This window comes from Ursus arctos, unplaced genomic scaffold, assembly GCF_023065955.2.
Source record: "Ursus arctos isolate Adak ecotype North America unplaced genomic scaffold, UrsArc2.0 scaffold_8, whole genome shotgun sequence".
Lineage (NCBI taxonomy): Eukaryota > Metazoa > Chordata > Mammalia > Carnivora > Ursidae > Ursus > Ursus arctos.
In genome coordinates, this window is record NW_026623100.1 from 31,355,096 (window position 1) to 31,372,065 (window position 16,970).

Sequence of the window (16,970 nt, forward strand, 5' to 3'; positions counted from 1 at the left end):
CTCCAGCTCCCAGAGCTCGTCTTTGAAAACCCAGCACGTTTTTGTTCAACTCACTTAGCTATGCATCACTTCTGCCTAATGACAGCTCTAGTCTTGTCATTTATCTTTTCAGCTACTTCTGTCTTATCTTTGTCTCCCTCACCCCCAGCAGACTGTAAGCTCCTTGAATTTGCTATATTTATTTTTGATTTAATAACAGTTTGTTTTTCAAAACGTACAGTTGGTGGGACCTGTGTGTGCATCTTCCCCGGCAGCTGGGGCATCTCCACCCTTAGTGTTTCTGGTTCAAGGGATTTGAGCTCATGCCTTGAAACTGCTTCAATGAATCCTTTACTGAGGAGCTCCTGAAGGGCTGCCCTGGCCAGGGAACCCCAAATCTTCAGTCTCTACAAGACAACAGCTGGGGTTATAAGCTTATAGTTGGGAACTTCCTTACAGAGTTTGTCATATGTCACTTTGTCAAACAAGACCAGGTCATTGAGCTTGTGCTGAACTTTGCCTTTGGACCACTTCTTCTTTTTGGCCTTGCCCCCAGATTTGTTCAGTGGGTCTTTGTCTTTCTTGGGCGACTTTCCAGGATCTTGTTTCTTGTCGTCCCTGCAGCATAGTGAAGCTCGGAGAGCAGCTGCTCTCATTGCAGGCTCACTAAGATGTCGGACAAAAAAGCTCCTTGAATTTACATTTCTCTGCACCCTGCACAGGGCGTAGTCCAGTGTCTTGGATACAGTAGCAATCAATAATGCTTTTTGAATCAATAAATGAATAGAGGGGGCGCCTGGGTGGCAGAGCGGTTGAGCATCTGCCTTCGGCTCAGGGCGTGATCCCGGCGATCTGGGATCGAGTCCCACATCAGGCTCCCCCGCTATGAGCCTGCTTCTTCCTCTCCCACTCCCCCCGCTTGTGTTCCCTCTCTCTCTGGCTGTCTCTATCTCTGTCGAATAAATAAATAAAATCATTAAAAAAATAAATGAATAGAAAAAAGACTCGTGAAGATTTGGGGAAGGACACTCTTATGGCCTCTATCTCTACTGGATCTTAAATATGTTCGAGAAATTAGGTGGTCTGGAGCCCTATCTCCGGCATCCAAATAATGAGCACTTTGTACCAATCTTGTCAGGTTTGCTTGCTAGCATCTTTATTGCTTCCACAAACATTTATTAAATACTATTGCTAATGACAGTCATTAATGGCATAGGCTATGGAGAGAGGGCACCTTGGTTCAAAACCCAGCTCCTTCTTCTAGGCTGCATGACCCTGGACAAGTGACTTAAGCTCTCTGAGCTTTATTTTCCTAATTTGTAAAATGGGAATAATGATAGTGCTGGACTCTATTGAGATGAGGTAATGTATATAAAACATTTGGCAGGGACCAAATGGAGAGTGCTCAGAGGAATAGGATTTGGTGCCTGTCTGTGGCACCGACAGAGAAATGCACGCTAATGCAACTGTGTGTCTTGAGTGCCCAGAAGCCAACCAGGAAACATGGATTTGAGTGCAAGTACTTTGTTTGGGAAGAGATGCCAGGAAGCTCTGGGAGGGGAGTGTGGAAGAGAGATAATCCACGATGCCTTAAGGAACAGGTTACCACTATGGGCACCTGGGGCTCAGTCCTGCCCGGACCTCTGGGAGACAGCAGAAAGCAAAACTCAGAGCTGTTCCCCCTCCTCCCAAGGGCAAGAAATTCGGGGCATTTTTCACCATCTCCTGTTACTCATTGCTTGAGGGTTGCTCCCAAAGGCTGACCTCTCCTGCACTTCCACACAAAACTCTCAGACCAAGAGTGAAAGGTGCCCACAGAATACAGGGTCAGAGTCCCCACTGGACAACATGTGGGGACTGTCGGTGGGGTATGGATGATAATGCTTGCTATGAGTTATTCCCGTCATCCATATGAGCTGGTGGAGAAACATAGTCACCCTTAAAGTTGTCCAAGGGGAGGATTTAGCTGTAGGGCAAATGCCTCTGAAGAGAACCCTGTGGCCTCTACAGGGGATGTTGTGATGGGTGGCTTTGGAAATGCAGAGACTGCTGCCCAGGGTCTTGGCGAGAAAAGCTCCGGGCTAATTGTCTCCTAGGAGTGTGTGGCCCTGCTGCGTTAGTACACGGCAGAGACAGGACAGAGCAAGCTCCAGCATTCAGAGAGGCCCGTGCTGCTTCAGGCGCCTCCTCCTACTTTTTAAACCAGAGACAGCAGAGGAAAAGGAGGCAAATGCACAAAAAGCACCACAAATTTGGGAAAAAAGGTGTTATAGTTTTGCCTTTGTATGTTCTTCATTACATTGTTTCTTCTCCCTGCCACAACTGTCTCCAGAATTTATGGTCTGAAAAAAAAACAGCTTGTGAGCAGAGCTGGAGAGAATTCAAGAAGTATCCCTTAGTCCACAGGCAGTTTTAGAGGGTCCCTTGGGGGCTCGCAGCAAGGCTGGCTCATCAGCAAAGCCAGACTAGGAGGTACAAGACAGGGTGACTTGGAGGTACCCCTGGCCACCCCATATTCCCATATTTTAGCCCTCTTAGTCCATTTAAAGCTGTAAGAGTGGGGGCTGAGCCTGGGTGGCTCAGTCAGTTAAGTGTCTGCCTTCAGCTCAGGTCATGATCCCAGGGTCCTGGGATCAAGCCCCACATGGGGCTTCTTGCTCAGCAGGGAGTCTCCTTCCTCTCCCTCTGCCTCTGCCCCTACCCCTGCTCCGCTCTCTCTCACTCACTCTCTCAAATAAGTAAAATCTTGAAAAGAAAAAAAGCTGTAATAGTAATTTGATGCCCGCCGTTTTGAATTTTTATATTCATCATTGTCTCTGTCAGAACATGAACTGGGGTGAATAGGGTTCCCCCCAAAATTCATGTCCACTCAGAACCTCAGAATGTGACCATATTTGGGACTGGGGTCTTTGAGGGTGTAATTAGTCAAGATGAGGTCACACAGAATTAGGGTAGGCCCTAAATCCAGTATGACTGGTGTCCCGTAAGAAGAAGGAAATTTGGACACAGAGATGCAGATATGCAGGGAAGAAGGCCACCGGTCGACAGAGGCAGAGATCGCAGAGGTGCAGGCGCAAGCCAAGGAACACTAAGGACATGGGGAAGAGGCAAGAAAGGAATCTCCCCTGGAACCATCAGAGGGAGCACAGCCCTGCTGACACCTTGACTTCTGACTGGTAGCCTCCAGAACTATGTGACAATACATTTCCGTTGTTTTAAGCCACCCAGTTTGTGTCACTTGTTACAGCAACTCTGGGAAACTGAAGTAGACTATAGACCATAAGCCACTCAAGGGCAGGGATGATGTCTTACCTACCTGGGCCTCCCTGCAGCGTTTAGTTCAAAGCATGTTGTTTGACTCAAGATGTTAAAGGGAACTTCTTGAAGAGTATACATTACCAGGTGTGGCCCTTTCCATTCTGGCTGCTGTCACAGCTGTAAAAATTAGCTGATCAGATGGGGAGAGTAGGACCCAGGGGTTTGGGGTGCTGGGCAGTTGCCTCTTGGGAGGACTGGACAGTGCTAGGGAAAGGAAACCGTGAAGAGAGAGTTGAAAGTGAGCCAAAACTTCTTTCATGTGCTTCCCAGTTTGGGCTAGGGCTGGCCTGATTTCAGGGCCCTCACATCTAATTGTATGCATTCAGAAAGGCTCAGATACTCTTTCTGGGAGTGGGGCAAATCCTCAGGAATCTAAGGTCCTGACCGTGGATTCCTCCAGCTGAACTCCGGAGGGCTGGGGTATCACCAGGGGTGGGGAAAAGGGGATGGTGGTTTGGAGTTGAAGTCAACTTTCGCAAATAGCCCATTGTTCTCTTTCATCCTTCTGTGAAAGAGGATCAGAAGTTCACTGCATGGCTCTAAGGAAGTTCCTGGCAGCTCTGTTTATAATAGCAAGATTTTGGAAATGACCCAAATGTCTGACAATGGATGATTGGTTACATAAAGTATGGTTTAGACAGACACTGGAATTCTATTCAGCCATTAAAACTGATGTCATGGATGACTGTTTATTGACATGACAAGAAGATACCATATATAGAAAACACACATATACATATATGTTTTACGCATATGAAATACATATGACATATGTATGCAGCATAGGAAAAGATTCATAAGAAAGTAAGACCAAGGTTTTTGACAGGAGCTTTCTCTTGCTGGTGAGATTGTGGGTGATTTTCTCTTCAACAATGGGCACATATTTGTAATATACAACTAAACTTGTTTCTCGTTTGTTTGTTTATTTAAAGATTTTATTTATTTCAGAGAGAGCAAGCGCAAGCATAAGCGGGGGAGGGAGGCAGAGGGAGAAGCAGACTCCCCGCTGAGCAGGGAGCCTCACTCGGGGCTCTATCCCAGGACCCCGGGATCATGACCTAAGCTGAAGGCAGACATTTAACCGACTGAGCCACCCAGGCGCCCCTGTTTTTCATTTTAAAAAATGTTCCTACAGTGTTCTATAGGTTGAGCCATGAGCTTCCTCCTTCCTTCTCGTCCATCAGAACTCACTTTTCTGCTTTTTTTTTTTTTTTTTTGCACAGGTTTGGTTTCTCTCTCTCAATGAGTCAACAGAGAGCCATGACAGGCAGATGGGCGGTCTTGTCGCGGCTTCTGGCATCCCCTTGGGAATCACCTCTTTGGTACTGAGATCAGCTGAGATCACCTGTGATGGTCCTTCCACTTTGTGCAGGAGAGCATAGGCTTCCCTGACTTCAGCTACCACAGACCATTCAATGTTGTGTCAGCCTCTCATTCCCTCTGTTAAATCTTGTCTTGCTTGAAATCCCAGATCTCACACCATGTCTCTAAATATGGATTTCAAAAAGTTATAATGTTCTATTCTAGTTCAACTCAGCCAGCATTTATTTTACTGCTGACTTTGTGCCAGGCCTGACCACCAAGAAGAGGGTCTACTCTTGAGAAGGGACTGTGGCTGATAGGGCACCTGTCAGGTGCCAGACATTTTGCTGAGGACTTTACATAGTCTCTCCATTTAATTGGTTTAGTAACCCTTTGGGTAAGCACTAGTATTTTTGTGGTACAGATGAAAAATTAAGGTTTGGCAAGTCCTCAGTAACTGTTTAACTGTCAAGACAGAATTTAAATCCAGTTCTGTCTGACTCTACTACTACTACTATTATGAAGACTATGACCACTGTTACTACTGCTGCTGCTGCTGCTGCTACTACTACTACTAATTTACTCCACCACTACTTATTCTAACTACTACTACTACTACTACTACTACTACTACTACTACTACTGCTACTACTGCTACTACTACTACTTTATTCTTACTACTCCTGCTACTACTACAGCTATGACTACTGTTACGGCCATTGTTACCACTACCACCACCACCACTACTACTGTTAGCACTACCACTCCTCCTCTAGACACCTTACAGTCCAAAGTAGTTTCCATTATGCAGTGCTCAGCTAGCAATATGTTATAGTTTACTTAACTAGTCCTTATTTTGAACAACTAGGTACTTTGAAGTATTTCCACTATTATAACAAGACACTGTTATTGTATATACAGAGCTTGAGCTGACCTTTAAAAAAGGTCTTAAATATTCATATACATTATGTGTGTGTGAGAAAAAAGACTGGAAGAAAATACAATAAACATTTGACAACAATTATGTATAGGGAGTGGGACTGGGCATGGGAAGCTGAGGGAAAATAACTTTTCAGTTTGAAAAAGTAGACTTTAATTTAAGAGCAGTTTTAGGTTAACAACAAAACTGCAGGGAAGGTGCAGAGATTTCCCATATATCCCCAGCCCCACGCCACTCCAGTCTCCTCTACCATCAACATCCCCCACCAGAGTGCTCCATTCATTACAGTCAATGAACCCACATTGGAAGGATATCTTAGTTGCTTCCAAGTTTTGGCAAGGACATCTTGGTTTGCTTCCAAGTTTTGAATAAAGCTGCTATAAACATCCATCTGCAGGTTTTTGTGTGGACATGTTTTCAACTCATTTAGGTAAATACCAAGGAGCACAATTGCTGGGTTGTATGGTAAGAATATAGTTTTGTAGGAAGGTGCCAAACTGTCTTCCAAAGTCTTTGCATTTTGCATTCCTACCAGCAACAAATGAGAGTTTCCATTGCTCCAGATCTCTGCCAGCATTTGGTGCCGTTAGCATTTTGGATCTGACCATTCTAATAGGTATGTAGTGGTATCTCATTACTGTTTTAATTTGCAATTCCCTAATGACTTATGCCTATTTTCCATCTGTATATCTTCTTTGGTGAGGTGTCTGTTCAGGTGTTTTGCCCATTCTAAATCAGGTTGTTCATTTTCTTATTGTTGAGTTGTAAGAATTCTTTGTGTATTTTGGACAACAGTCCTTTATTAGGTGTGACTTTCACAAAAATTTTCTCCCAGTCTGTGGCTTGTCTTCTCATTTTCTTGAGCAATTTCACTTTTTACTTTACACATTTAGTTTTGTGTTTTTTTTTTTTTTTTTTGAGAGAGTATGTGTGCATGTGCGTTGGGGGTGGGGTGAAGAGCCAGGGGTGGAGGGAGCTGGGTGGAGAGGCAAAGAGAGAGGGAGAGAGAGAATCTCAAGCAGGATCCAGGCTCAGTGCAGAGCCCAACATGGGGCTTGATCTCACGACCCCGAGATCATGACCTGAGCTGGAATCAAGAGACACTTAACCAACTGAGCCACCCAGGCACCCCTACACATTTCATTTTGCGTAATTCTTTTCCCCAAATGGTGTGCAGTGTTTTTTGTGATAAAATTTTTTTTTTAAACATTGCCTTCCAATGCATTCAGAAGCATATAAATAAGCTAGGATTTATCCATAATACAACTGCTTTTAGAAGGATTCCTGGGCAAAATAAAACATTCCCCCTAACTAGAGAGCCAACATTCTGTCCTGGCCCTGTGAGGAAAGAGTAGTAAGCATGGTGAGTATCTCCCACTGGAGATAATGAGCTTTTTAACAGCTTCTATGTGGTTATGACTGTGTCATGTATTTCAGAGGTTTATGACTATATTATGCATTTATATGTCTGATAGGGGCTTGGATAAACAGGAGAGTCTCTGCCTCCCTGAAAATAAATCCTAATGAATTGGATTCCCTTTAGCTAAAGGAAGAGTCTGAAACCAGCAGCATCAGCTCAAGACAGCAGAGAAACGTTTAGAAAGAGAGCATACTGGAGGCAGAATAAGACTTTTGGCAGAAGATAGGCTTTTTTTGGCTTATGAGTTTCTGTGGCCCTTGTAGGAGTAGGCTCCACATTTATGGTCAAAGGCCTTGGGTCTCAGACCATCCCCACTATAAACCAACTGTGGGACTTAAAGTGCTAAGCTTTTTGAGCCACAGTTTCCTTATTTTGGAACATTCAGATAACAATAGTAATTATCTCACGGGTTGTTATGGGAATGAAATGATGCTTCACTTTCAAAGTGCTTTTGTAAAGAATGAGGTGCTTGTTCTAACATGAGATCCAAGCATTCCTTGGGTATTTAGACAGACTGTTTGAACGTCTACTGTGTGCCAAGCCCTGGGCTTGCAAGGGGGATTAATGCCTGGTGCTTACTCTCAAGAACCCATCAGACAACATGACAGGTCAGATATGTGAAAGAACCATCCCAATACTGTTGCACTGGAATTTATACCATATAACTTGCTTCTCAAAAATATAGGGCCACCTGTGTTGTTCATTATTACAAGAATGTTCTTCTCATCTTGCAGGGTAGATTGTGGGCTCCCTGAGGGTAGGGCCATGGCTTTTACCTCCACAGCAACTTATATAGTATTGAGTGAATAATATCTATTACCATGTATGGAAGGCTCTCCCTGGACTAGGCTTTATGTTAAGACCTTTGAGATATATATTTAGATATATCTAATGTATCTTTAAAAAACTCTAAGAGGTATGTAATACTACAATTTCAACTTTACAATGAGGAAACGGAGGCAAGAACAGTTAAATAATTTGCATGGGGTCTCTCAGCTGCTGGGTGGTCAGAATTTGAGCCTTGAGTTATTGGACTTCACAATGCATATTCTTAACTACTTTGCTAGGAGCTCTGGAAATTCGTTCGCTGGTTGCTAAACTCATCTCAGGGCCTAACGTAGAGAACTTCATGTTGAATTTAAGAGGAAGCATGAGGTAAGGGGCGCCTGAGTGGTTCAGTTAGTTAAGCGTCCGACTCTTGGTTTCGGCTCAGGTCATGATCTCATGGGTCATGAGATGGAGCCCTGTGTTGGGCTCCACACTCAGTGGGGAATCTGCTGGAAGATTCTCTCCCTCTGCCCCTTCCCCCCCACTCTCTCTCTCTCGTATAAACAAATAATTTTTTTTTTTTTTTTAAAGAGGAAGCGTGAGGTGAAGTGTAAGGGAGTTCAGACAGGTGAGAGGGGGCCTTTGGGTGCTTGTCCCTGGGGGAACATTCCTGTGGTTGGGGACCACATGCATATTTCTGGTCCTGCTTTGTGAGAGTGGAGAATGTTTTCTGGCTCCCATTAAGCAGCAGCCTATTAAAGATATTGTGGGTTCCCCACATGAGGACAGATCAGTAAGGATGAGGACACAGTGTGCTCATAGGGTAACATGCAGAGTAGAAACCAGGGGCCAGGTGGGTCGGGGTGGGGGTCATCTGGGAGCTTACACAGAGACCAAGAGATAAAGAGGAGATGAAAGTAGAAGCTGGGAAGGGGCGATGCTGGGAGGAAAAGTAAGGCAAATTAGTGGACAAATGGAGCCATGATTGGAAGTTTGGGTCTTCACGGTTCTTGCTCTTTTAAATGAATGTAATTAGCTAAATCAGTTAGATTCCGGGAAACAGCACCTGGAGAGGGATTGTCAACAGCAGGGAGAAATGCTACCACCCTTGGGCCTGAAGCAGCAGAGGGACAATAGCAGATACTGAAACCCCGAGAACTTGAGCTGTAGGGCATCCCCTGGACAGGAGCTGTGGCCTCGGTAGAGAAACACAGCCTCTGCCAATCTGCAGCTTGGCAGGAAGTGAATGAGGGGGAATAACACTCCAACTTCTCTCTCTTATATTCTCTTATTTCCTGCCACTCACAGAGGCTTCACCCAACCAGACGCCAGAGAGCAAGAGAGCCAGCTCATGCTATTTATAGTGATCAGCAAACTGAACATAGAGCAGAGAAAGATGGATCTGGAGGGGCAAATGGAGAATATTCAGTGCATCTACCCACAGAAGTGCTTCGAAGCTATTCTAAAAACAACCAAGAAGTATCTAAATTAGGGGAAGTATCTAAATTAACTGTGGTACGTCCACACTAGGGAACACTATACAGCAGCTGCAAAAATAGATCAATAAGTATCGATATGGATGGATCACTGAGACATATTGTTGAATGCTGAAGCAAACTGTAGAAAGATGCTTAAGTAGGATGGCATGTTTGTCACACACACACACACACACACACACACACACACACACTACCGTAAGTCTATTAAATAGCCCAAGTCCATTGTCTAATATGGTGTGGTGTGTGTAAGTTTATGTGTATTTTCCTAAAGTCTGGAATAATAATAGTGGTTTGCACTGGGGGTGGGGTGGGAGGAGGTTCAAATTGGGGGAGACAGAGGACCTCAGTAGTGGTAGACACTGTTGGTTGCCTCATAGCAGCTGTTTCCCACCCCCCTACTTCCCAATTCTTCCATACTAATAATTCAAATTTTGTTCGGGTATCAAAGGGCAGTATTTGCTAGGGAAGGAAGGTCCCAGCATCGAATCATGATCTAAGCCACGTGTAGTTATGCCACTCCTCTTTGCCAATGATTTGCCTACAGGTAGGTATGTGACTTAGGCTGCTGGTGACTTATAGGAAGTATTTGTTTGTTCTAATAACAGAGTGTAGTGGACGGAGAGTTCTGCCTCTCCCCTTCCTGTTTGTCTTGGGTGATACTGTTTGAAAATGTGATGCTTGGAGCTATGACGATCATCTTATGACCACGAGAGAAAGGCCAGGACAACTGTAGAGACATCAGTCCAGCAGCCTGACACTGTCTCCTGTTGTAAGGCAGATAGTATTCCACATCAAGCTTCTTGTTACCTGAGATATTAAAATGCCTGTATTGCTTGAACCACTGTTAGCCAAGCATTCTGCTGCAATTAAATACATCCAAACTAATACAGCAGCTTAATCTGAAATAATTTAAGTATTTTCTCAGGAGAATGTATTCCTGTGCTACTTGTGTTAATTAAACCTTTTTTTGGTAAAGCTACCTCAGGTACTTACCCTTCATTTCCAGAACTGACCTGGTTCCCCTTCTGCTGGCTACCCGAGGCTCTGTCTACCTTTCAGGAGCCTTGTGTGCCTCTGACTCTGCACTATGTGCTGAGCTGCTTCTACTGATGACTTGGGTGGACAAGACTTTGGGAATATATGCCCCATCCCTCCTGGGGCTGCTCTATCTCCTCCCTGCCTCAGGCGGGGGGATCCACTATCTGGGGCTGCCCTTCCCACAGCATTCTCTGCGGGGGAGGGGGGGCGGGGAGGTGCAGGCCCTGGGTAACAGAAAAGGTCTAGGAAGCCTGGAGAGAGGCAGAGTCGGAGAGGCCAGGAGATTCAGGCCCGACGCAAAGGGCACCAGTGTCTGGGTGGGATTCCTATGTTCTGCCCCTCCACATGGCCTCTGAATATTATAAAGAAGCTCCTTCTAGATTTATCCAGGGAGGTTGTGCAGCTCCTGAGATTCCTGAGGATGCTTTTAAATCATTAGTACTCATTGCTTCTAAGAGAGGTCCTGCACACTGGATTTTATCCCCACAGCGATGGGGGCTTGTGAAATAAAGAGGAGGCTCGGTGGTTTAGGCAGGTTTGCATTTGTGAAAGGCCACCCTGGAGGCCGAAGACTGTTGGGAGGCCCTTGTGATAGGCTGAGGGAGAGAAGCTGAGGTTTTATTTGGGGCCCAGGATGGGGTGCAGTGGAGGGAACTGGCGTGAGTTCCCCCTTCCCTTCACAATGAATGGTGCTCTACAGATGGTGGCAGGGCAGGCTTTCTGCATTCTTCAAAGCAAGGGCAGAGGGATCTTTGGGATGCTATTTCCAAGGGCATTTCAGGGAGCTCTCTCTAGTAAGAGTTTCCCTTGTGGCATTGGGCAGTCAGTCCCACGTGAATCTAATCATTTCGTTGCAGCAGGGGAGAACAGGACTTCAGTTGTTCCTTTGCTACTTGAGCTGGGCAACCCTACACCAGTGGTAGGTACCAGTTTCCTCCCATCCTCTCCACCTGCCCTCTTTCTGTTTGCTTTCTTTCCAAACCTACAGAGGACTTCATGCAAATTTGCAGGAAATACACCTGGAGTTAGAAGGGGAAAGGAGAGGATAAAGAAATGCCAGCTTCTGCCTCAGATGCCCGCTGCTTTATTATGCATGCTTCCCTCTTTCTGTTTTTTGGAAAGGCTGAAAATAAACCCTTTTGTAATACAGACTTGTAATTCACACTTCCCTGACAAGTTACTCAAACTGCAGCCACAGCTGCTTAAAGAGGGGTTTGACGCAAGCCTCATTCAGCAGGCGCATTCTAATCCAGAACGTTCCAGTGCAGCTCGCAACTCATCTTGCTACTTCCAAGCTAGTCAAGGGGCCCTGGAGGGAATCCGGGAATCCTGGGCCAGAACTCACCACCAGCGTCTCCACCACGAATTCAGACTTTTGAATCTGCTGAGTCTTCCAGGCTTTTTATTCAACTCACTTATCAAGTCATGTTGCGGAATCCTTGACAGCCTCACCTGGAAGGGTTCATGGAAATCTGTTAGCTCACAAACTTTATTCTGCAGGCCAGAGAAATGAGCTCCCTGCTTAAAATGACCAGACCAGTCAGCGGAGCAGCAGGGAATATAACCCGGAACTCAGAGGACTCCCAGTCCACATGCTTCCCACTAAGCCATACTTTATTAATTTCTTGGATTTTATTTCTTCCATTTAAGTTTTCATTAGGGAAAAATTTCAAACGTACACAAAGCAGAGAGCCGAGTGCAGTGGTCCCGGCACCCGCAGTTTCAGTTTGCCGGGTCAGCTACAGTGGGAAGCAGATATTCTTCCCGATGGGTCATTAGAAGGTCAATAGGAGTAGCTTAGCGCTAACCCACGCGCCTGCGCCATTCACGTCTTGCGCGCCGTCACCCACGTCATCCACGTCACCCACGTCATCTGACGACTCCCACGGCACACGTCATCACGTGAGGTCCCGTCACCCCATCACGTGATAATTTCATCCTCTCGCTTGGTCAGAAGCACTCGGGTGAGTACAGTATAGTGAGATATTTTGAGAGAGGGAGACCACATTCTCATAACTTTTATTACAGTATATTGTTATAACTATTCTATTTTATTATTAGTTTTTATTGTTAATCTCTTACTGTGTCTATTTTATAAATTAAGTTTTATCATAGGTATGTATGACTAAGGGTGAGTACAATCTGTAGTTTTAGGCATACACTGGGGGACTTAACACATCTTCCGCTGGATAAGGGGGGACTGCTGTACATGAATACGTGTGTACCCACCACTCAATTTCTAGAATTTTCCTTGTTCTGACCTTTCTTTCTTTCTTTCTTTCTTTCTTTCTTTCTTTCTTTCTTTCTTTCTTTCTTAAGATTTTATTTATTAGAGTAGAGAGAGTGTGGCGTGGGGGAGTGGAGAGGGGCAGAGTGAGAGGGAAAAGCAGGCTCCCTGCTGAGCAGGGAGCCTGATTGGACTGGGGGCTCATCCCAGGACCCTGGGATCATGACCTGAGCCAAAAACAAGATGCTTAACTGACTGAGCCACCCAGGCGCCCCTGTTCTGATGTTCTTTGCTTGATCTATTCCCCGCCTTTCCCCTTTGCAACCAGACAGACTTCATACCACTTTATCTATTAATACAGCAATATGTATCTCCAACAAAGCTTTAAAAAATAATATAACTGCAGTACTATTATCACACTCACAAAATTAACAATATTTCTTGGTGTCATAATACCTAACGTGCTTAATTTCTCCAGTTGTATCAAAAATGTTTTTTTTTTTTGTAGTTTAAATCAAGATCCAAACAAGTCCACACATTGCATTTGTTGATTTTTAAAAAGGGGTTTTTAAACTGTTAAATAGTCCCTCTTCCCGTACATCCCCCATGCTTTATGTGTGTTGAGAGAACTGGGTCATCTGTCCTTTAGGGTTTCCCACATTCTGAATTTGGCTGATTGTGTCCTGCTGGTATCCTTTAGCATATTTCTTTATCCCATTGCTTGTGAATTGGTACTTAGCTGTAGAGCAGTGGTTCTTGACATGGGGGAGATCCCCCACCCCCGTTCACCTCAAGGACATTTGGCAATATGTGGAGACTTTTTTGGTTGTCACAACTGGGTGATACTATTAGCATCTGGTGGGTAGAGGCTAGGGATATTGCTAAACATCCTACACACATGAGAAAGAACTATCTGTTCCAAGATGTGGATTTTGAGAAACCCAGATGAGAGACTTGATTAGATTCAAGTTCTTTTCTGTTTCTATTTTCTGGCAAGGATATTTCATAGGTGGTACTGTGTATTTCCTATTGGATCACAGGAGAAGGACACCATGTCTCATGCTAATGTTAATGTTAAGGTTGATCAGTGGGTTTAAGAGGTGTCAGCCTGACACATCCATTATGAAGTTAGCCAAACTGAGACATTTGGTAAGTAAACAAGCACTATTAATAGATGAAAACTGGGAATGTCTCTGGCAAACAGGGACATGTGTCATCCTATCCACTGACTTTTCAAGAGCTTTATTCATCTCTAATTGATTTGCTTTCACTCCCCCATCCCACAATTTTTACAAAAGTTACATAGGCAAAAATTTAAAGAGTCACACAATCCTTATTGCTACAGCAGTTCCTTTGTCCCTCCCTATTTTCCCTTCCCAAGAGGAAACTACTTCTACTAAAAAGTAGAGCTGGTTCTTTTAATATTTATCTTTGCATGTCCTAATAACGGACTTAAATTGTTACTTCTTGAGCAGTTTAAGTTTTTTCTAATGACTTCTCCCTAAAGAATATGATAATTTCTCTATTTCTCTATTTTCTGATAATGCTCCCTAGCCCCTTGTTCAAGCACCTTTTCTATCCCTTCATGTGTTCAGAACAAATTCTAATTTTGTTTGTCTGCTCATGTTTAAGAGTGGGATATTAAAAAGCCAACCCAAAGGTCTGATCTCAGAGGCGGGGTTTGTTGTGAGACTCACTGTAGGGTTATCTGCCTATACTGTTTTTTAGGGAACCCCCAATGTCAGAAAGTTTGTTTTTCTTCTTGGGCCAGTAAGATTGCCTGGAGAAGTCTTCTGCCTGGAAGAGAAAGGCCTGGTTGCCAGGGTTCCAGGAGCCAAGTGGGGCTAGAGGGCTGTAAGTCTCAGCCTTCAGTATGTGGACTTTCCTGTTTATTTGTTTCTTTTTTATAATTCCCTTGCTGTCTTTTGGGCCTGCTGTCCTCCAGTCCCCAGACCTTCTGTTAACTTCTTCCAGAGAGGAAACTTCAATCTAATGGCAGGGTTGTGGAAAACTAGTTGCCTAGTTGCATAGAGCTGCTTGGAACCTACGGATCAAATTGTTTTATTAAGATATAATTGTCATAAAATAAATAGCACTTATTTACAATGTACAATTTGATAATTATGTGTACACCCATGAAGACATCATCACAGTCAAGATAATGAACATATTAACTGCCCCTACTCTTTCCTCTTCATCCCCAGACAACTACTGATTTATCTGTTACTGTAGATCACTTTGCATTTTCTATTCAAATTTTGTATAAATTGAATCATACTTTTTTTTTTTTTTTCTTTTGTGGAGAGGGGTTCTGGCTTTTTTCACTGAGTATAATTATTTCGAGATTCATCCGTGTTGTTGAGTGTATCAGTAGTTCATTTCTTTTTATTGCTAAGTGGTGTCTCATTGTATTGATATGCCACAATTTGTTTATTCATTCACTTGTTGATGAACATTGGACTGTGTCCAGTTTGGGGTAATTACAAATAAAGCTGCTATGCATGTTCATGTGCAAGTTGCTGTATGAACAGTTTTTCATTTTTTTAAAAAAAGATTTATTTCTTTTAGAGAGAGAGAGAGAGAGAGCAAGAGCATGAGAGGGAGGGGCAGAAGGAGAAGGAGAGAGAATCTCCAGCAATCTCCCCATGGAGCAATCTCCGCAGGGCTCAGTCTCACGACCCTGAGATCAGGACCTGATCCGAAACCAAGAGCCGGAAGCTTAAACCGACTGTGCCACCCAGGTGCCCCCAGAGATTTTCATCTTTCTTCAGTTAACACGTAGGAGTGGAATGGCTGGGCCACACGGTAGGTGTATGCTTGACTTTGAATGAAACTGTCATAGTGTTTTCCAAAGTGGTTGCACCGTTTATATTCCCACCAGCAATGAATAGAATTTTCTAATTGTTCAACATCTTTGCCAACACATGATTTGATCAGTCATTTAAATTGTAAACATTCTAGTAAGTGTGTAGCGGTATCTTATTGTGGTTTAATTTGCATTTTCTAATGGCTAACAGTGTTGAGCATCTCTGCATGTGCTTATTTGCCATCTGTATATCTTCTTTGGTGAATGGTCTTTTCAAATCTCTTGCCCATTTAAAAAAATTGATTACTTTGTTTTAAGATTTCTTCACATATTTTGGATACAAATCCTTTATCAAATATATGACTTGCATTTATCTTCTCTCAGTCTGTGGCTTGTCTTTTTATTCTCTTAACAATATATTTCAGAGAGCAAATGTTCTTAATTTCGATGAAGTCCAATTTATCAATTTTTTTTCTTTTATTGATTTTGCTTTTGGTGTTGTACCTAAGAAATCTTTGCTTAACCCAAGGTCACAAAGATTTTCTCCTATTTTCTTCTAAAAGTTTATACTTTTAAGTTTTATGTAGATTTAGGTCTGTGATACATTTTGAGTTAATTTTTTCTATGTGGTATGAAGTGTGGGTTGAAGGTTTGTTTTCTGTATATGGATATCCAACTCTTCCAGGGCCATTTGTTAAAAAGGCTTCGATTTCCCCATCAAATTGCCTTTGTACTTTTGCAAGTATTTTTTTTTAAATGCTCTCTTCTATTTTGTTATTCTACTTGTCTGTCTTGAATTTAATACCACACAGTCTTGATTATTATAACCTTATACTAAGTTTTGAAGTTAGGTAGTATAAGTCCTCAACATTTCAAAGTCAAATTGGTTGTTGCATTGTCTTTTGCATTTCTAAATGAATTATAGAATCCGCTTGTCAATTAAAAAATACATTTATAATGTTAATATAAAAGTTAACAATATAATATAAAATATAAAGGTATAATGTATATGTATATATGTATAAAATAATATATAATGTAAAAAGTCTGCTGGGATTTTGACTGGGATTATATTGTATCCAAAGATCATGAGGAAAATGTACATCTTAGCAATTTTGAATATTCCAATGCAAGAAAACAGTATATCTCTATTTAAGTATTCCTTCATTTCTCCCCATGATGTTTTGTGGTTTTCATTGCACATCTTTTGTCTTATTTAACCTTGAGAATCTCATATTTTTAGATGGTATCGTAACTGGTATTATATTTTAAATTCTGTTTCTCCCTATTGTTGCTGGTATGTAGTAATATAATTTGATTTTTTACATTGCACTTATATACTGAAACTTTGCCAAGTTAATTAATTATTAATTCTAGCAGTTGTTCTTATAGATTGCAGAGGATTTTCTACATAGACAATTGTGTCATCTATAAATAAAGACAGTTTTACTTCTTCCTTCCCAATCTGGATGCCTTTTGTTACTTTTTCTTGCCCATTGCACTGGCTAGAACCTCCAGTTCAATGTTGGGTATAAGCGATGAAGGCAGACATCCTTTCCTTGTTCTGATGTTAGAGGGAAGGTAATCAGTCTTTCACCATTAGGTATGATGTTGGCTGTTGGTTTTACATAGGTATTTTTTATCAGGTTGCAGAAGTCCCCATCTATTCCTAC

General features: G+C 43.0%; 1 pseudogene; it reads right to left on the bottom strand.

Moving 5' to 3' along the window:
* Nucleotides 1–207: 207 nt before the first annotated feature.
* Nucleotides 208–635, bottom strand: LOC113268320 (40S ribosomal protein S25-like; annotated as a pseudogene).
* Between the last annotated feature and the right edge of the window lie 16,335 nt (nt 636–16,970).